The 20,692-nt window shown below is 50.3% G+C and overlaps 1 protein-coding gene across 4 annotated transcripts in view; it reads left to right on the top strand.

Annotated features, from left to right (window-relative positions):
• Nucleotides 1–4,887: 4,887 nt before the first annotated feature.
• Nucleotides 4,888–20,692, top strand: part of SLC52A2 (solute carrier family 52 member 2) — a 90,132-nt gene continuing 74,327 nt past the window's right edge. For 2 of the 4 annotated variants that reach the window (XM_033934338.1, XM_033934334.1), the window contains exons 1-2: nucleotides 4,936–5,022; nucleotides 15,559–15,689. The gene's annotated coding sequence lies outside the window, so the exon portion shown is untranslated. Of the gene's footprint in view, nucleotides 5,023–10,699; nucleotides 10,739–15,558; nucleotides 15,690–20,692 lie in introns of those variants that run through there. The other 2 variants (XM_033934335.1, XM_033934336.1) reach the window with 2 other exon arrangements.

Raw genomic sequence — 20,692 nt, 5'->3', positions numbered from 1 at the left:
ACACACAGCAGGAGGAGGACGAAGCTCAGGGGCTGGCAAACCATGAAGAAAACTGCAGGAGTACCAAAGCACGAGGGAAACAAAAAGAGAGGACAAAAAACTGGGTCTTAAACTGCCTATACACAAATGCTAGGAGCCTGAGGGCCAAAATGGGAGAACTGGAAATCACTGCCAGCAATAAGGACCTAGACATAATTGGAGTCACAGAAACGTGGTGGACTGAGGACAATCAATGGGATGTGGCCATACCAGGGTACAAACTATACAGGAGAGACAGGACACATAAAAAGGGTGGAGGAATAGCGCTGTACATAAAAGACTCCATACCATCAGCCAGGATGGAAACAACAGTACGGGAGAATGGCTTGGAATCACTATGGGTTAAGCTACAGGAAGGAACTGGGGCAGACATTAAATTGGGTCTGTACTACCGCCCACCTGGACAACCGGAAGAAATCGACCAGGAGCTGGAGGCTGAACTGAGGCAGGTATGCAGAAGCGGAAATGTGGTGGTGATGGAGGACTTCAACTATCCTGGGATAGACTGGAGTATTGGGCACTCAAACTGCGCAAGAGAGACCAAATTCATAGAGGTCACGAGGGACTGTTTCATGGAGCAACTGGTCACGGAACCAACACGGGGCGATGCCACTCTTGACCTAATCTTCAACAGACTAGGGGGGCCAGCAAAGGAGGTGGCGGTATTACCCCCGCTAGGTAACAGTGATCACAACACGATCCAGTGCAGGCTTGAAATTGGATCATCAAAGGGGAAAAGAACCACAACGACGGCACTCAACTTCAAAAAAGGAAATTATGATGCCATGAGGAAAATAGTGGAAAAGAAACTCAAAGGCAACATAGGGAAGACGAAATCTGTAGAAACAGCCTGGACCTTACTCAAGGAGACTGTGCACGAAGCGCAAAACCTATGCATCCCCAAGTTCAGAAAAGGGTGCAAAAAAAATAGAACAAAAAACCCAGTGTGGATAACAAATGCAGTGAAGAAGGCGATAAGCGACAAGAAAGCATCGTTCAGAAAATGGAAAAAAGACCAAACAGAGGAAAAAGTGCACAAAGAACACCAGAAGGAGTGTCACCGAGTGGTTAGATAAGCAAAGAGAGAATACGAAGAGAGACTGGCAGAGGAAGCAACAAACTTCAAGTCGTTCTTCAGATACGTCAAGGGGAAGCAACCGGTGAGAGAAGAAGTGGGACCATTGGACGATGGAGACAGAAAGGGAGTAGTAAAAGAAGAGAAAGAGATAGCTGACAGGTTAAATGAGTTCTTCACGTCAGTCTTCACGATGGAGAATATAACCAACATTCCAGAATCCGAGGAGATCGTAATAGGAGACCAAGACGATAAGCTGGTCGATTTAGAGGTAAGCCAAGAGGATGTACTCAAGCAGATTGACAGACTAAAGAGCGACAAATCGCCAGGTCCGGACGGCATTCACCCAAGGGTGCTCAAGGAACTAAAAGACGAAATAGCGGAGCCACTTCGACAGATATGCAACCTATCCTTAAAAACCGGAGAGATCCCGGAGGATTGGAAAATAGCAAATGTCACGCCCATCTTCAAGAAGGGCGCAAGGGGAGACCCGGGAAACTACAGGCCGGTGAGCCTGACCTCAGTCCCGGGAAAGATGATGGAGGCACTGATTAAAGACAGCATCTGTGAGCACATCGAAAAAAATGGGCAGCTAAAACCGAGTCAACATGGCTTCTGCAAGGGTAGGTCATGCCTCACAAACTTACTGTACTTCTTTGAGGGGGTGAATAGCCAGGTGGATAAAGGGGAATCTATAGACATCATTTACCTTGACTTCCAAAAAGCCTTCAACAAGGTACCACACGAGAGACTGCTTAAAAAGATATGGAACCACGGGGTATAAGGGGAGATCCACCGATGGATCAAAAACTGGCTGGCAAACAGGAAGCAGAGGGTTGGCGTAAAGGGCCACTACTCAGACTGGAAAGGGGTCACGAGCGGAGTTCCGCAGGGGTCGGTGCTGGGACCGCTCCTGTTCAATATCTACATAAACGACCTAGAGGCGGGAACCAAGTGTGAAGTCATTATTTTTGCAGATGACACCAAACTATACAGCAGGGCTCAAACCAGGGAAGACTGCAAAGATCTCCAAAAGGATCTAACGCAGCTGGAAAAGTGGGCCGAAATATGGCAGATGAGCTTCAACATGGGGAAATGCAAGGTCATGCACGTGGGAAAAAAGAACCCGATGTTCACATACAAAATGGGGGGAACACCACTAGGGGTCAGTAACCTGGAGAGAGACCTGGGAGTGATGGTAGACGCAACACTGAAGGCATCGGCGCAATGCGCCACGGCCTCAAGGAAAGCAAACAGAATGTTGGGTATCATTAAGAAGGGTATTACGACCAGGACGAAGGAAGTCATCATGCCGCTGTATCGTGCAATGGTACGGCCGCATCTGGAGTAGTGTCCAGTACTGGTCACCGTATCTCAAGAAAGACATGGCGGTACTTGAGGGAGTACAAAGAAGAGCAACTAAACTGATAAAGGGAATGGAAAATCTCCCATACACCGAAAGATTGAAGCAGTTGGGACTTTTCTCCCTGGAGAAGCGAAGACTTAGAGGAGACATGATAGAAACCTTCAAGATCCTGAAGGGCATAGAAAAAGTAGACAGGGACAGATTTTTCAAATTAAGGGGCACCACAAGTACAAGGGGGCACTCGGAGAAATTGAAAGGGGACGGGTTTAGAACAAATGCTAGGAAGTTCTTTTTCACTCAGAGGGTGGTGGATACATGGAACGCGCTTCCAGAGGCTGTTGTAGACAAGAAAACATTAAATGGTTTCAAAGAAGGTTTGGATAGATTCCTAGAAGAAAAAGGGATTGAGGGGTATAGATAGGTATAGACCATTGTTCAGGCAATGGGCCTGATGGGCCACCGCGGGAGCAGACCGCTAGGCAGGATGGACCTATGGTCTGCCTCAGCGGAGGCAACTTCTTATGTTCTTTCCCCCTCTTCCTAGTTTAAAGCTTATGCTTATGTTCTTAGCTTTACCTGCTTACGTTCTGGTTCAGCAGGAACTTGTCTAACCTTGACTTGAATCCCTGAAGGGTGCTTTCCCCAGCAGCCTCTGGAAGAGCATTCCAGATTACTACCACTCTCTAGGTCAGAGTTGTCAAAGTCCTTCCTCAAGGGCCGCAATCCTGTCGGGTTTTCAGGATTTCCCCAATGAATATGCATGAAATCTATTTGCATGCACTGCTTTCATTGTATGCTAATAGATCTCATGCATATTCATTGGGATCCTGAAAACCCGACTGGATTGCAGCCCTCGAGGAGGGATTTTGACACCCCTGCTCTAGGTGAAGAACTTCCTTACGTTTGTACAGAGTCTATCCCCTTTTAACTTTAGAGAGTGCCCTCTCGTTCTCTCCACCTTGGAGAGGGTGAACAATCTCTCTTTCTCTACTAAGTCTATTCCTTTCATTATCTTTAATGTTTTGATCATGTCCCCTCTCAGTCTCCTCTTTTCAAGGGAGAAGAGGCCCTGTTTCTCTAGCCTCTCACTGTACAGCAACTCCTCCAGTCCCTTAACCATTTTTTTTGCTCTTCTCTGGACCCTTTCGAGTAGTACTATATCCTTTTTCATGTATGGTGACCAGTGTTGGACGCAATATTCCAGGTGGGTGATGCACCATGGCCCAGTACAGCAGCATGATAACCTTCTCCAATTTGTTTGTGATCCCCAGAGATGCAGAATGAGATGATTAGAAAGATAAAGTTACCAGATAATAGGAAGATAAATGTTTTTATTTTTAGGTTAGTAAGGGGTAATGGAATTTGATATATCACCTTTCTGTGTGACAACTAAAATGTGTCAGTTTTGAGAATATGTCTGCTGTTGCACTATACAGAAGCAAATGTGAGGGGGTGTTTTATGTGATTAATTGCATGATTAAAAGTTTTAATTGCAATTAAAAATTTTAATTGATGTATACAGCTCTAATTTTTTTTGCTGCATGCAGTGACCACATCTCAAATATTGTGTGTGATTTCAGTCACATCTTGAAAAAGATCTAGCGGAATTAGAAAAGGGTGAGAAAAATTATAAAAGGAAAGATTAAAGGGTAGTGCTTGGAGAAGAGATGGCTAAAAGGGAATATGGTAGAAGTGTATACAACATTCAGTGGAATGGGTACAGAATATGAATCACTTGTTTTATACTTTTACAAAACTAGAAGGATGAGGAAGCCTAAAATGTAGTCAACTTGAGGCTTCTTTTCTAAAGCCAAGTAAAGTAAATGCGCAGAAGTGCGTTCAATTCCTGGCTTTGTAACAGGATCCCTGACATTGGAAAAAATATTTCTTCACTAGTGTGTAAGTAAACTCTGCCACTTTTTGCCAGAGCTTGCAGTTCTAAGAAGGCTTTGAGAACTTCTTACAAGTCCCATCTTCCAAGTATGGGTGCAAGACTAAAAAATTTCTCAGCCGTTAACAGCAAACGCACAAAATGGGGGAAATGCGTGAGCTTCGCAGGGAGAAAGAGGGGACCTGCCCTGGCCTGAGGCATTTGTGAGCCCAGTGCACTGAGCAATGGGAGGGGGACAAGGCCAGCGCTCCGCAGGAGCAATTAATAAAGAAAGAAAACCAAAGATAAGATGAATTCTCGCTGGCGACGAACCCACAGTCAGCCCGCCACTTCCACACGCACGAGCTCAAAGGTGAAACCAGCGTTTTGCCGCCAAGAATTCCTCAAGCGCGAAGGAGCTCAGCAGTCAATCAAACATCCCCGGCTCCTCATTGGCGCTACTCGCCTAAAGCCCCGTCCCCGGAAAAGCAGCCTCGTGGACAACAACTCCCAGCACCCCGCTCTCCCTGACCGGATGCGGAAGAAGAGCGAATCGTACAACGCCGACTCCCAGCCTTTTCCTTTACCTGCCGGGTAGGTGCGGACAACACAGGACAACTAGGTTTAGAAAGAGAGGACACGTGACCTCCGTCCCTGGCCCTTCCCTAACAGGTTCTCTCATTCTCTACTTCCAACCCCCCTCGACTCCCACAGGGACATCTCTCTCCCCCCAACCCCCTCTTCCCACAGCTGCTTCTCTCTCCCCCCAACCCCCTCCTCCCCCACAGCAGCTTCTCTCTCCCCAACCCCATCCTCCCAACATCTGCTTCTTTCCTCCAACAGCTGCTTCTCTATCCCCCCAGCCCCATCCGCCCCCCAGCTGCTTCTCTCTCCCCCAACCCCCTCCTCCCACAGCTGCTTCTCCCTCCCCCAACCCCCTCCTCCCACAGCTGCTTCTCCCTCCCCCAACCCCCTCCACCCCCACAGCAGCTTCTCTCTCCCCAACCCCATCCTCCCAACATCTGCTTCTTTCCTCCAACAGCTGCTTCTCTATCCCCCCAGCCCCATCCGCCCCCCAGCTGCTTCTCTCTCCCCCAACCCCCTCCTCCCACAGCTGCTTCTCCCTCCCCCAACCCCCTCTTCCCACAGCTGCTTCTCTCCCTGCCCAAACCCCTCCGCCTCTTCCCACAGCTGCTTCTCTCTCCCCAACCTCCCAATCCTCCCAACATCTGCTTTTTCCACCAACAGCAGCTTCTCTCTCCCCCCTACCCCATCCTCCCAACATTTGCTTCTCTCCTCCAACAGCTGCTTTTCTCTCCCCCAAACCCTCCTCCCCACATCTGCTTCTCACTCCACCAACAGCAGCTTCTCTCTCCCCCCCCAACCCCATCCTCCTAACATTTGCTTCTCTCCACCAACAGCTGCTTCTCTCTCTCTCCACCAACAGCTGCTTCTCTCTCTCTCCCCAACCCCTCCTCCCCCACAGCAGCTTCTCTCTCCCCAACCCCATCCTCCCAACATCTGCTTCTTTCCTCCAACAGCTGCTTCTCTATCCCCCAGCCCCATCCGCCCCTCAGCTGCTTCTCTCTCCCCAACCCCCTCCTCCCCACATCTGCTTCTCTCTCCGCCCAAACCCCTCCTCCTCTTCCCACAGCAGCTTCTCTCTCCCCCAAACCCTCCTCCCCACATCTGCTTCTCACTCCACCAACAGCAGCTTCTCTCTCCCCCAACCCCATCCTCCCAACATTTGCTTCTCTCCTCCAACAGCTGCGTTTCTCTCCCCCAACAACTGCTTTTCTATCCCCCAACCCCCTCCTCCCCCACAGCTGCTTCTCTTCTCCAACAGCTTCTTCTCTTCCCCTAGTCCCCCTCCCCCACAGCTGCTTCTCTCCTCCAACAGCTTCTTCTCTCACCCAACCCCCTCCTCCCCACATCTACTTCTCTCCCCCCATCTGCTTCTCTCTCCACCCAACCCCCTCCTCCCCCACAGCTACTTCTCTCTCCCCCAACCCCATCCTACCCACATCTGCTTCTCTCTTCCCCCAACCCCCTCCTCCTCCTCCCACAACTGCTGCTTCACCCAACCCCCTCCTCCCCCACACCAGCTTCTCTCTCCCTCAACCCCCTCCTCCCCACAACGACTTCTCTGTGCCACAACCTCCTCCTCCTCCCACAGTGCTTATCTCTCCCCAAACCCCCTCCTCCCCATATCTGCTTCTCTCTCCACCAACAGCTGCTTCTCTCTCCCCCAACCCCCTCCTCCCCCCACAGCAGCTTTTCTCGTCCCCAACCCTATCCTCACCACATCTGTTTCCCTCCTCCAACAGCTGCTTCTCTACCCCAACCCCTCCTCTCCACATTTTCTTTTCTCTCCCCAAACAGCTGCTTCTCTCCCCCAAAACCCTCCTCCCCCACAGCTGCTTCTCTCTCCCCAAACCCCCTCCTCCCCCACAGTAGCTTCTCTCCCCCTCCACCCCCACATCGACTTCTCTCTTCCCCCAACCCTCCTCCCACAGCTACTTCTCTCTGCCCCAAACCCCTCCTCTGCCATAGCTGCTTCTCTCTCCCCAACCCCCTCCTCTTCCCACAGCTGCTGCTCTCCCCCAACCCCCTCCTTCGCCAAAGCAGCTTCTCTCCCCCAACCCCATCCTCCCCACATCTGCTTCTCTCCTCCAAAAGCTGCTTCTCTCCTCCAACAGCTGTTTCTGCCCCAACCCCTCTTCCCCACATCTGCTTTTCTCTCCCCCAACAGCTGCTTCTCTCTCCCCCCAACCCCCTCCTCCCCCACAGCAGCTACTCTCTCCCTCATCCCCCTCCTATCCACATCTGCTTCTCTCCTCCAACAGCTGCTTCTTTCCCACCAGTCTCCCCTCCCACACAGCTGCTTCTCTCTCCCCCAATCCCCTCCTCTTCCCACAGCTGCTTCTATTCCAACAACTTCTTCTCCTTCCTCCCATTTACCCTCCCCCACACGAGCTTCTCTCCCCCAAACCCTCCTCCCCACATCTGCTTCTCTCCCCCCAACCCCCTGCTCCCCCACAGCTGCTTCTCTTCCAACAGCTTCTTCTCTTCCTCCCATTTACCCTCCCCCACAGCGACTTCTCTCTCCCCGACCCCCTCCTCCCCACATCTGCTTCTCTCTCTACCAACAGCTGCTTCTCTCTCCCCCAATCCCCTCCTCCTCCACAGCAGCTTCTCTCTTCCCAACCCCATCCTCCCCACATCTGCTTTTCTCCTCCAACAGCTGCTTCTCTGCCCCAACCCCTCCCCCCACATCTGCTTCTCTCTCCCCCCAACCCCCTCCTCCCCCCACATCCGCTTCTCTCTCCCCCAACCCCCTCCTCCCCCCACATCTGCTTCTCTCTCCCCCCAACCCCCTCCTCCCCCCTCCCCCCACATCTGCTTCTCTCTCCCCCTAACCCCCTCCTCCCCACATCTGCTTCTCTCTCTCCCCAGACCCCCCCTCCCCCACAGCTGCTTCTCTTTCCCCCCAGTCCCCCCTCCCCCACAGCTGCTTCTCTTTCCCCCCAGTCCCCCCTCCCCCACAGCTGCTTCTATCTCCCCCCAGTCCCCCCTCCCCCACAGCTGCTTCTATCCTCCAACAACTTCTTCTCTCCCCCTAACCCCCTCCTCCCCACAGCTGCTTCTCTGCCCCAACCCCTCCTCCCCACATCTGCTTTTCTCTCCCCCAACAGCTGCTTCTCTCTCCCCCCCAAGCCCCTCCACCTCCCACAGCTGCTTCTCTCTCCCCCAACCTCCTCCTCCCCCACAGCTGCTTCTCTCTCCCTCCAACCCGCACCTCCCCTACAGTTGCTTCTCTCTCCACGCAAACCCCTCCTCCCCCACAACAGCTTCTCTCTCCACGCAAACCCCTCCTCCCCCACAACAGCTTCTCTCTCCCCAACCCCCTCTTTCCCCACAACAGGTTCTCTCTCCCCAACCCCCTCCTCCCCACATCTGTGGTACATAATGGAAACTGCATACCATTAGACCCTTTTTTATTTTTCTCTTTTTAAACTCCTGGTACAATCTTTATTACTGAGTCTTTTGGATTATTGTAATATTTTATATTTAACAATTTTCAAGAAAGAAATGGTTAGACTTATACTGATTCAGAATACAGCGGTTAGAATGATCTATGGTCTTAAAAAGTATGATTATGTAACTCCATTTTATTATGAGTTGCATTGGCTGCCAATGGAGGCTCGTATTTTGTTTAGGTTGGATTGTTTTTGCTATAAGGTTATGTATGGTACCGCTCCGTCTTACATGATTAACAGATTCTCTCTAGCATCGTATAAATATAGTAGAAAATCTCATGTCCTGTTTACCTTTCCGTCAATACAGGGCTACAAAAGTAAGAAATTTCTTGACCATACTTTAGCATTCCAAGCGGCTTCGCATGATAGAGAAACTTGATTGTTATTGCTTGGAGCCTATTCTTATAAACATTTCAGAACTCAGCCGCCTTGAACCGCAAGGTAATGGCGGAATAGAAATCCCTAATGTAATGTAATGTAACTCAACTGAAAACTCATCTCTTCTCAAAATACTTGGTTAAATAATTTCTTTTTGTCTTTAGTTATAATCTTTTGTAAACCACATAGAACTTATGGATACGCGGTTAAGAAGTACGATGTTATGTTATGCTTCTCTAACAACCCCCTCCTCCCCCCTACAGCTGCTTCTCTTCACCAATCCCTTCCTCCCCCTACATCTGCCCTCCCCCACAGTTGCTTCTCTCTCTCTCCCCCCAAACTCCTCCTCCCCCACAGCTGCTTCTCTCTCCCCAACCCCCTCCTCCCCCACAGCTGCTTCTCTCTCTCTCCCACAACCCCCTCATCCCATACAGCTGCTTCTCTTTCTCCCCCCCAACCCTATCCTCCCCCACAACTGCTTCTCTCTCTCCCCACCAACCCCCTCCTCCCCTACAGCTGCTTCTCTCTCTCCCCACCAACCCCCTCCTCCCCTACAGCTGCTTCACTCCCCCAACCCCCTCCTCCTCCCCTACAGCTGCTTCTCTCTCCCCCAACCCCCTCCTCCCCCACAGCTGCTTCTCTCTCCCCCAAACCCTTCCTCCCCCATAGCTTCTCTCTCTCCCCCAAACCCCTCCTCCCCCACAGCTGCTTCTCTCTCTCTCCCCCACAACCCTCTCCTTCCACACAGCTGCTTCTTTCTCTCCTTCACAACCCTTTCCTCCCCCACAGCTGCTTCTCTCTCTCCCCCCCCGCAACCCTCTCCTCCTCCACAGCTGCTTCTCTCTCCCTCCTCCGCAACCCTCTCCTCCCCCACATCTGCTTCTCTCTCTCCCTAACCCCCTCCTCCCCCCACATCTGCTTCTCTCTCTCCCTAACCCCCTCCTCCCCCCACATCTGCTTCTCTCTCCCCCTAACCCCCTCCTCCCCCCTACAGCTGCTTCTCTCCACCAATCCCTTCCTCCCCTACATCTGCCCTCCCCCTCAGCTGCTTCTCTCTCTCTCCCCCCAAACTCCTCCTCCCCCACAGCTGCTTCTCTCTCCCCAACCCCCTTCTCCCCCACAGCTGCTTCTCTCTCTCTCCCCCAACCCCCTCCTCCCATACAGCTGCTTCTCTCTCTCCCCCAACCCCCTCCTCCCCCACAGCTGCTTCTCTCTCTTCCCCGCAACCCTCTCCTTCCCCACAACTATTTCTCTCTTCCCCCACAGCTATTTCTCTCTCTCCCCTAACCCTCTCTTCACCCACAGCTACTTCTCTCTCTCTCCCCAATCCTCTCTTCCCCTACAGCTACTTATATATATCTCTTTCTCTGACCCTCGCCTCCCCCCAACTGCTTCTTTCTTGCTCTCCCCAATCTCCTCCACCCCCCAAAGCTGCTTCTATATCTTTCCAATCCCCTTCTTCCCCACAGCTGCTTCTCTCACCCTCCCTCCTTCAAATCCCCCTCCTCCCCTTACAGCTGCTTATCTTTCACCCCAACCACACTCCCCCACAGCTGCTTCTCTCTCTCCCCCAACCCCGCCATCCCTCCTTCAAATCCCTCTCCTCCCCTTACAGCTGCTTATCTTTCACCCCAACCACCCTCCCCCATAGCTGCTTCTCTCTATCCCCCAACCCCGTCCTCCCCACATCTGCTTCTCTCTCCCCTGCTCTAAAGGCTACACTATTGCCTAACTGATTTTGCTGAGCTAAAAAAAAAGAACTACATAGATATAACCTGCTGAAACAAATTTATCTTTCCCAGACAGTAGTTCAGAGGTTGCTGTGAAAACTATCTTTAATGCTGAGCCTCTACAACAGCGGTCTCAAATTCAAACCCTTTGCAGGGCTACATTTGGGATTTCACGGTACTTGGAGGGCCTCAGAAAAAAATAGTTAATGTCTTATTAAAGAAATGACAACTTTGCTTGAGGTAAGTACCTACAAATCCAAAATGTGTATTATCTGAAATTATCAGAAACAATTAAGGAAATATTTATAAACTATTATAGTTTATAAATCTTTCCTTAATTGCTTCTGATAAGTTCAGCTATACACAGCTGAAACAGTGCAACATGCAGAAAGTGAAAAACTATCAAAGTATCAACTGCAAGAGACAAGATTTTGGACCAACAATTTTGAGGCCCTCGGTATTATAAAGAATGATTCTTTATGGAAAACTTGTGCCTTAAGTGTCTGGTAGTCGCATCCGCAACCGCCTTCAGCTCTCACCTTCAGCATGAGGTTATGTACAACGCACAAGCTGCACTGCCTCCAATGGTTACCTTACGTTCTGGAACGTTGCCCACCTCACTGCTGTAACCTCACGCAAGTGCTTTCCTGCGCCTGTATGCGATTGTCCTCTCCACTCCACCTCCACCCATCTCCCTAGACCTCACAATCGCGTGCAGACGCAGGAAAGCACTTGCGTGAGGTTACAGCAGTGAGGCGGGCAACGTTCCAGAATGTAAGGTAACCATTGGAGGCAGTGCAGCTTGTGCGTGTGTACGCAATCTCATGCTGGAGGTGAGAGCTGAAGTCAGTTGCAGACGCAACAACCGGCCACTAAGGCACAAGTTTTCCATAAAAAATCATTCTTTATAATACTGAGGGCCTCAAAATAGTACCTGGCGGGCCAAATGCAGCCCCTGAGCAGCGAGTTTGAGACCACTGCTCTACAACCTCTCTCTTAGAACAGGCTTAGTGAGGGTTAGGCACTAGGCCAGCACTCCTTCCCTCAAGGGTCACCTGTGGAGTCTGATCTGGAGGACTGCGAAGATCTCCAAAAAGATCTGACAACGCTGGAAGAGTGGGCCAAAAAGTGGCAAATGAGCTTCAACATAGGGAAATGCAAGGTCATGCATGTAGGGAAAAAGAACCCGATGTTCACTTACAAAATGGGGGGATCACCGCTAGGGGTGAGCAACCTTGAAAGAGACCTGGGAGTGATGGTAGACACAACCTTGAAGGTGTCGGCACAGTGTGCGACAGCCTCAAAGAAAGCAAACAAAATGTTGGATATCATTAAGAAAGGTATCACGACCAGGACGACCTGCCACTGTTATCGTGCAATGGTGCGCCCGCACCTGGAGTACTGTGTCCAGTACTGGTCGCCGTACCTTAAGAAAGACATGGCGGAACTTGAGAGAGTCCAGAGAAGAGCAACTAAGCTAATAAAGGGTATGGAGGACCTCTCATATACTGACAGACTGAAAAAGCTGGGGCTTTTCTCCCTGGAAAAGCGGAGACTTAGAGAAGACATGATAGAAACCTTCAAGATCATGAAGGGTGTAGAAAAAGTAGACAGGGAGAGATTTTTCAAATTATGGGGAACTACAAGTACAAGGGGGCACTCAGAGAAATTGAAAGGGGAAAGGTTTAGGACAAATGCCAGGAAGTTCTTTTTCACCCAGAGGGTGGTGGATACATGGAACGCACTACCGGAGGATGTGATAAGCAGGAGCACGCTACAGGGATTCAAAGAAGGTTTGGATAGGTACCTGGAGGACAAAGGGATTGAGGGGTACAGATAGGAGTAGAGGTAGGTTATAGGGATTGGATTAGAGGTAAGTTACAAAATTAGTCTGGGACCACTGTTCAGGCAATAGGCCTGATGGGCCGCCGTGGGAGCAGAACGCTGGGCAAGATGGACCTCTGGTCTGTCTCAGCGGAGGCATAATGTTCTTATGTCTTAAGAAAGTCCTCAGAGTTGAATAATAAAGTGACCAGACAACAAAAGGTAGAAAAAAATAATTTTATAATAAAGTGACCAGACAACAAAAGGTAGAAAAAAATAATTTTATTTCTGTTGTGTGATAATAATATTTCAGATTTGAAATGTGAATCCTGCCAGAGCTGGGGTTAGACAGCAAGCGTGAGCTGGGACCTAACAGAGAGAAGAAAAGTCTTTTTTGTTTTGTTTTGTTTACACCACAACGTCAGCATGGGGTTGGAGCGAGGAAAGGAGGGTGGGTGGAAAGGCTACAAAATAAACCCACCAGAACGTTTGAAAAAAAGCAGCCGATTGGGCAGGAAAATCAAATCGAATTGAAAAATCAGTTCAGTAGGCCAAATCAAATCAACATTTTTTTTCCTACAGTACATACAGCTCCTCTGTCCTGCTGTACTGGACTGTGTGGAGAGAGACAGCCAGCCAGAAACAGAGCATATTCAGCAGACTGCTTAGAAGTTTGCACAGGAAAAGCAGAATTCTGCACAGTCTGCAAAGGGAAAAAATTATGTGCAAATTCAGCATTGTGCATAATTCTTTTAGTAGTATAGTACTGCTTAGTAAATTTGTTCATCTCCTATGTGTTTCACATTCACACAACCAGACTAGCCAAAATAAAGTGTCTGGTTTCAGTGGCAAAAATAAAGTCGTTCTGGCCCTGAACACTGTACAGACAGTCAAAGGAAACAGCCTCTTCTCGAGTGTGCTTTCAATCTTGCTAGGGTGATAAGCAGAGGGCAATGTGGAATTATGACTAACGTGACCATTTATTTTTTTCATCAAAACGGGACATCTATTTTTCAGTCCCGCCCGCAATCCCTAGCCCCACCCCCAATTTATTCCATTCATTTTTCATGTACACACAATATCTTATTAATTCATAATGGTAACCATAAAATAAAATAAAGCACACTGTACGCAGAGAAAATGTTAATTATCATTAACGAGTTTCAGGGTTTTTTTCAAAGATGTCAAGGCAGATGAATTAAAAATATGCAAAGTCACCTCAGTAACTATAGAAAAATAGACAAATATAGTGCAAAATATAGACAGCAGATATAAATTCTCAAAACTGACACATTTTGATCACTAAATTGAAAATAAAATCATTTTTCCTACCTTTGTTGTCTGGTGATTTCTGTGCATCCAATCATTCTTTCTTTCTTTTCCAACATTTCTTTCACAATCCAGCCCCTTCCCCTTTGGGTCCAGGTCTCTCTCTCTTTTCCCTCTGTTACCATCCCCAGATCCTGTGTCAGTTCTCCTTTGTACTTTTGTTCCAGGTCTCCCTCCTCTGTTATGATCTTGCATCTCTCTGTTCTTCCTCAGGGTCTCTCCCCCTCTGTCTGAACCTCCCGTAGTCCTGCATCTGACTCCTTCCTGTCTTCCCCCTTTGGACCAGGCCTTCCTTTTCTAGTCTTTCTTCTGCTTACAACCCCCCCCCCCTTTCTCTGCCTCTTTCTCTCCTTCCTTCCTCCCTCCTTCCTTCCTATGTCCCCTCACTGCCTTCCAGCCTTTGTCCCACCCCCTCCCCTGAAGTCAGCCTCCCTCCCTCCCTGCCGTGCCAAATATGAGAAAGCTCAGCAACCAACAGTCTGCCTGTCTGTCTGCCTCCCTCCTTCCGAAACCTACTGCTGATTCTTCTGCTCTCCCTGTTCTGTCGCCGCCCGCTGCTACTTCCTGCCCGCTGCAATAACCACAGGAAAGGAATGTCCATGCGCCTGCCCAGAAGCCTTCTCCCCGATGTCAATTCTGATGTCGGTGAGGAAGTTCCAGGCCAGCCAGGCAGCGTTTGGCTGGCCTGGAAGTTCCTCTCTGATGTCAGAATTGACATCGGGGAGAAGGCTTCTAGGCCGGCGCCTGGACATTCCTTTCCAGCTGTTGTTGCAGCGGCAGGTGGGGAAGCAGGGAGAGAGCCCATTCTCCCGCAATCGCCTATTCCGTTGTTCCCACACACAGCTTCGGGACACCATCTCTGAAAACGGGACATTTCGGCATCCCGAAGCCGTGCGTGGGGACAACGGGACAGGAGATCTGAAAAGGGGATGGTCCCATTAAAAATGGGATGTATGGTCACCTTAGTTATGACTTGATGATAATCTCAAAGAGAGAGGTTTTCTGCCTACTTTTGACCAAGGGAAGGGGTGTGACTCCAGTAGTCTATTCCTGGCATAGGGGGCACCTAGATGAAAAGAACAAAGTCTGGAATTGGCAGTGGAAGAGAAGGGTACAGATAAAAGCAGCTTATCTGAGCAATGAAGTTCTCGGGGAGGCGTATAGAGAGAGAGAAGAGAGGAGAGATACTGAGGGACTGCGACATGAACACACTTGTAGGTTAGTGATAGGAGTTTGAACTGTATGCGGAGCCAGTGACGTGATTTAAGGAGAAGAGTAAGGGGAGTAAAGCGAGCTTGGCAGAAGTTACGTCATGTAACAGTTTTGCACTGATTGCAGGGGAGAGAGGTGGTTCAGTAGGAGAGTTGTTAGAAGTAAATTACAGTAGTATAAGCCTGAGGTTATGACAGTGTGGACAAGGGTCCAGGTAGTGTGCTCGGAGTGTGCTTCCAGACAGCTTCTGGCAATGTGTCTGTACCTCCATTCTGCCAGCAATAATCCAGTTTACAGTGCTGTAACGCCCCCATTCAAACAGAGCCATCCTAAATTAGATCAATGTCACTTTGCCCCAATTCTGCGTAAAACATCTCCCAGACCTCTTACAGCAACCCTACACCTCACCTAGCCCTAGGACTCCAACCTCAGCCTCCTGGGAGTCCTTTGTGTATATTTTTACTATAGACTGATGTCACACTACCCGCTTTCACTGCACACTCTGAAACTCACTCTATCCTGAAGTTCACCTGTTGCAAAGATCCAAGTCTCACACTGGAATAAAAGACTGCCTCTTTCAGGGCCTCACTTTGCAATGAACTTAAAATTGTTTCTGTATCCCTACCCTCTTTGCCAGCTCTTTGCAGTTCACCCCTAGTTTTCAACTTTAATTCCTTCCTTTCTTTGTATTCCAGGTGTCCTTCCAGTTTGTTACTCTGCTCAGCACTTCTCAGTATAAAGTTATAATGATCATATTGATGACATTATGTTACTGAAAGATGACGGGAGAGATGCAGGGTGAATCTGGAGAGGCAAAGTGGTTACTGTGAGTATGATTGAGAAATATCTTGATGCAGAGGTGTCCAACCTCGGTCCTTGCCAAGTCGGGATTTCTACTTTGAATACACGAGGTCTAATCACATGTAAATAAACCTCATGCATATTCGTTGGGAAAATCCGACTTGATTGCGACCCTAGAGGAATGAGATTAGACATCCCTGCAGATATGAGGATCCCTCTCTTAGATAATCCAAAATCCACATTGCAAACACCTTCTCTACGAATACTGTACCAGTAACAACTCCATGAGACAGAATCCAACAGAGATCCTGCACCTCCAGCTCTTTAAACGCTTTCCCCACAAACACCTCTAATAAAGATACTGAACAGAACGGGTATAGTAGAATCTCAGCCAACCGGCAAAAAAAAAAAAAAAAGTCTCCTGCACTCCTAAAACAACTTCCAAAGTGGTGCTCCTGACTCAATAACCTCCCCTCCCTCCCTCACCTGATGATGTAGCTGCAGTCAGTGAGCAGAGGAAGCGACGATAAAAAGGCAGCTTCTGGCTAGCTCCAGCAGGCTTGTTTACTGGTGCTTCCTTTGCTCGCTGGCCGCCGTTGCATTGTCGGGGGTTGGAGGGAGGAGTGTTGTCAGGACTGGCTCTACTGCTTTGGGAATGGAGGGAGGGAGGGGGTTATCAGGATCAGCTCTGCTGCTTTGGTAAGGGAGGGAGTGGGGGAAGAAGGGGGAGAGAAAGTGACCAAGAAAGAAAGGAAGAAGATGCTGGACCTAAAGAGGGGATGGGGGGATAATAGAGTGAGCTGGGAAGGGAGATAACTATTTTTACATTACCTCTCAAATAATCAGAAACTACAGTTATCCTAGGACAAGCAGGCAGGTATTCTCACTAATGGGTGACGTGATCCAACGGAGCCCCGATGCGGACGCATCACAAGCATTTTTGCTTGAAGAAACTCGAAGTTTCGAATCGCCTGCACCGCACATGCGCAAGTGCCTTCTCGCCCAGACCAGGGCGCGTCTCCTCAGTTCTTACTTTTCCGTGGAGCCGAGAAGTCCGTCTTTGACTCTCTGCGTGAAGATTTTTCACTTGTGCCTTCTAAAGTCCGCGGTTTTGGGTTATTTTTCTCATAATCGCTGATTTTCATTCTTTCTTGTTTTCAAAAAAAAAAAAAAAAATTTCTTCCATCCGTCCGACTGGGCAGGCCACGTGGCCGCAGCTCCGCGGCTTAGATCTTGCGGCGGAGCTTTTCCGGTTTTAAAAAGTGTGCCAAGTGGCAGCGCGCAATTTCACTAATGGACCCTCATCGACGCTGTGTTCGGTGTCTCGGGCCTGAACATCTTCCGAAATCGTGCCGGCCTTGCTCCACACTCTCTGCACGTGCTTTCAAGTGCCGTTGTGTTTTGTGGGAATCGCTGTTCATGGAGTCCTCGACGGGCCCCTCACCTTCGACTTCCTCCGCCGCTCCCCAGCTTTCCACCTCTGTGGCGCCGAGTCTCATCAAGCCTGCATCGTTTGTGCCGGCTCCAACTCCAGCGCCCACTGCGATACCTTCCTCGGTCTCTTCAGGTCAGGTAGCACAGCAGCCCATCCCACCGGTAGTGCTAAAAGTGCCCAAGGCTTCTAAGCCCAAGCACTCACACACTACCCCCAAAGAACGCGAGGCCCGAGCAGGTGGTCCCATTGCTGATGCGAATCCATCCTTGCCGGCTTCGTTCCAGACCTTGCTAGAGAAGCAATTCATTGAGCTCTTCACCACAATAGGGCCGAAGCTTCTCTCCCAAATCCAGCCTGGGCACGCGGAGGCCTCCCGCGAGGTCGAGCCGCCTCCAGTGCCTCAGCGATACTCTCTACAGGGAGCAGAGTCTCTGTGAATGTCTGGTCTGGCATCGGTGCATGCATCACAAGGAGCAGAGTCTTTGCCCATGCCTCCATTGGAACCGATTCACTCGATGCAAGGAGTAGAGTCTTTGCGAGTGCCTCCATTGGAACCTATCCACTCGATACAAGGAGTAGAGTCTTTGCGAGAGCCGATCCACCCGATGCAGGGGCTCGAGCCTCTGAGGGTGCCTCGGGGCGATTCCAGCCATCCACCCCTGCTTCGATCAAAGGCCTCCAGCCCCATCCACTATCTGGGGGCCTCAGCGAAGACACACTCGCCTCGTCCTTCGAGGCCGACGTCCAGACACGACTCGCATCATCGATCGAGACATTCATCGAGACACTCATCCAGACATGCCTCGCCTCATCGAAAACAGCCGTTTCTGCAGTATTCCACACTGGCTACTTCTCCGCTTCCGTTACTGGAGCTCGAGGACTCACTGGGATCCATCTCACCATCACGATACCCGTCCTCATTGGATCCTGAGACCTCGACGTCCTTGAGCCCTTCTCGAGGCCCTGCTCTGGCTGCCCAGCTATCGTTTTCCTCGTTCCTTCGGCAGATGGCTGCTGATATGTACATCCAACTGGACACAGGTTCCAAATTTTCAAAAGAGTATCTGGAGACAATGCATCTCCCTCAACCACCTGCTGAATCCCTCAAGCTTCCTCTACACAAGCTACTGGATCAGACCTTTGTGCGGTGCCTCGAAACACCTTACTCCATCCCCGCTGTGCCGGGCAAATTGGATGCCAGGTACCGCACAGTACACCACAAAGGGTTTGATGGTTCCCAACTTTCCCACCAATCCCTCTTCGTGGAATCCTCTCTGAAGCGGTCTCACTCCTCCCAGGTCTACGCCACCATTCCACCTGGCAGGGAGGGCAAGACTATGGACCGGTTCGGCAGGAGAATTTACCAGAACTCCATGATGGCCTCCAGAGTTCTGAATTACAACTTCCACTTCATCACATATTTCAAATTTTTCCTGTCTGTCCTCCAGAAGTTCATGCCCTATCTGGACCCTGGAGCACAGTTTGAGTACCAGGAGGTTCTGGCTTCACTATCCCAGCTCCGCTTGCAGATGATGCAGTCCTCCTACGATGCCTTTGAGCTCTCGGCTTGGGCTACGGCATGTTCGGTGGCCATGCACCGACTGGCGTGGCTCAGAACCATCGACATGGATCCCAATCTTCAGGACAGGCTTGCCAATGTCCCATGCATTGGTACCGACCTCTTCGATGAGTCCATTGAGGCGGCGACCAAGAAGCTCTCGGACCACGAGAAGTCTTTCCAGTCTATCCTCCGTCCTAAGCCCAAGCCTGCTTCTCCTCGTCCATCACGTCCACAGTTGATCTACCAGCGGCGTTACCCACCTAAGCAGGCTCCGCCCATCCGTCAGCCTGTTAAGAGGCAGCACCTTCAAAAGCAACAACAGAAGCTACAATCGTCTGCTGTCCCTAAGGCTCCTCAGCCCTTTTGACTCTCTCAAAGAGGGAATAACTTCTGTCGTTCTGCCGTTTTCAAGTTTACCACCAATTGGAGGTCGTTTCCATCACTTTCACCATCGATGGACGACGATTACCTCTGACCTCTGGGTCCTCTCCATCGTCAAAGAGGGATACTCTCTTCAATTCCATCAAGTTCCTCCGGAACATCCTCCTTCCAACTTGACCCAGACCACCCTTCTTCTTCAGGAAGCTCAGGCCCTATTACAGCTGGGGGCGGACGAGCCAGTTCCTTTGGCCCAACAGAACAAGTGTTTATACTCCCGGTACTTCCTTGTTCCGAAGAAGACGGGTGATCTGCGCCCCATTTTGGATCTCAGAGCCCTCAACAAGTTTCTGGTCAAAGAAAAGTTTCGCATGTTGACCCTGGCATCCCTATATCCCCTCCTCGAGCAGAACGACTGGTTATGCTCTCTGGATCTCAGGAGGCCAACACTCACATTCCCATTCATCCAGCCTCGCGTCAATACCTCAGATTCAGGGTGGGACATCTTCATTTTCAATACCGAGTGCTTCCCTTCGGCCTGGCCTCGTCACCCAGAGTCTTCACCAAGTGCCTGGTAGTGGTGGCCGCAGCGCTCAGAAACCACAGCCTCCAGGTGTTCCCCTACCTAGACGACTGGCTCATCAAGGATTCCACGTCTCAGGGAGTCGTCCTCACGACCCAGAAGACGATTTGGTTACTGTAACATCTGGGGTTCGAGATAAACTTCCTGAAATCCCAACTACAACCTTCCCAGACCCTTCCCTTCATCGGAGCTGTTCTGGATACTACCCAACTCAGAGCGTTCCTCCCTCCCCTACGTCTGGAAGCTCTCCTCCATCTTTGCCACTTGGTGTCCTCTCGCCCGTCCATCTCGGCGAGACACATGATGGTTCTCCTGGGCCACATGGCCTCTACAGTTCACATGACTCCTTTTGCCAGACTTCACCTCAGGATTCCCCAGTGGACCCTGGCATCTCAGTGGACGCAGATATCCGACCCTCTGTCCCGACACATCCAGGTCACTCCTGCTCTGCAACAGTCTCTTCGCTGGTGGATGCTATCCTTCAATCTATCCAGAGGTTTGCTGTTTCAAACGCCCCTCCATCAGAAAGTCCTCACGACCGATTCGTCCACTTATGCTTGGGGGGCTCATCTGGATGGTCTCCGCACTCAGGGTTATTGGACCAGCACGGACCGCCAGTGCCACATCAATCTCCTGGAACTCAGGGCGATTTTCAATGCTCTCAACGCTTTCCAGCACCTGCTTCAAGACAAGGTGGTCCTCATTCGCATGGACAACCAAGTCGCCATGTATTATGTCAATAAGCAGGGGGGCACGGGATCGGCCTCCCTCTGTCAGGAAGCTCTGAAAGTTTGGGATTGGGCGATTCGCCACAACACCTTCCTCAAAGCTGTCTACATTCAGGGGGCAGACAATGCCTTGGCGGACAACTTGAGTCGTCTGCTGCAACCTCATGAGTGGACCCTCCACTCATCGCCCCTCCATCACATCTTCTCTCAGTGGGGAACACCTCAGATCGACCTCTTTGCAGCCCCCCACAACTTCAAACTGCCTCAGTTCTGCTCCAGGATCTACACTCAGCTTTAAGCTTCAAGGTTAATGGGGTTTATTCCAAGCCCTTTGAGCTTCATA

This window comes from Geotrypetes seraphini, chromosome 2 (assembly GCF_902459505.1).
Source record: "Geotrypetes seraphini chromosome 2, aGeoSer1.1, whole genome shotgun sequence".
Classification (NCBI taxonomy): Eukaryota; Metazoa; Chordata; class Amphibia; order Gymnophiona; family Dermophiidae; genus Geotrypetes; species Geotrypetes seraphini.
This window is presented reverse-complemented; position numbering and strand designations above follow the sequence as displayed.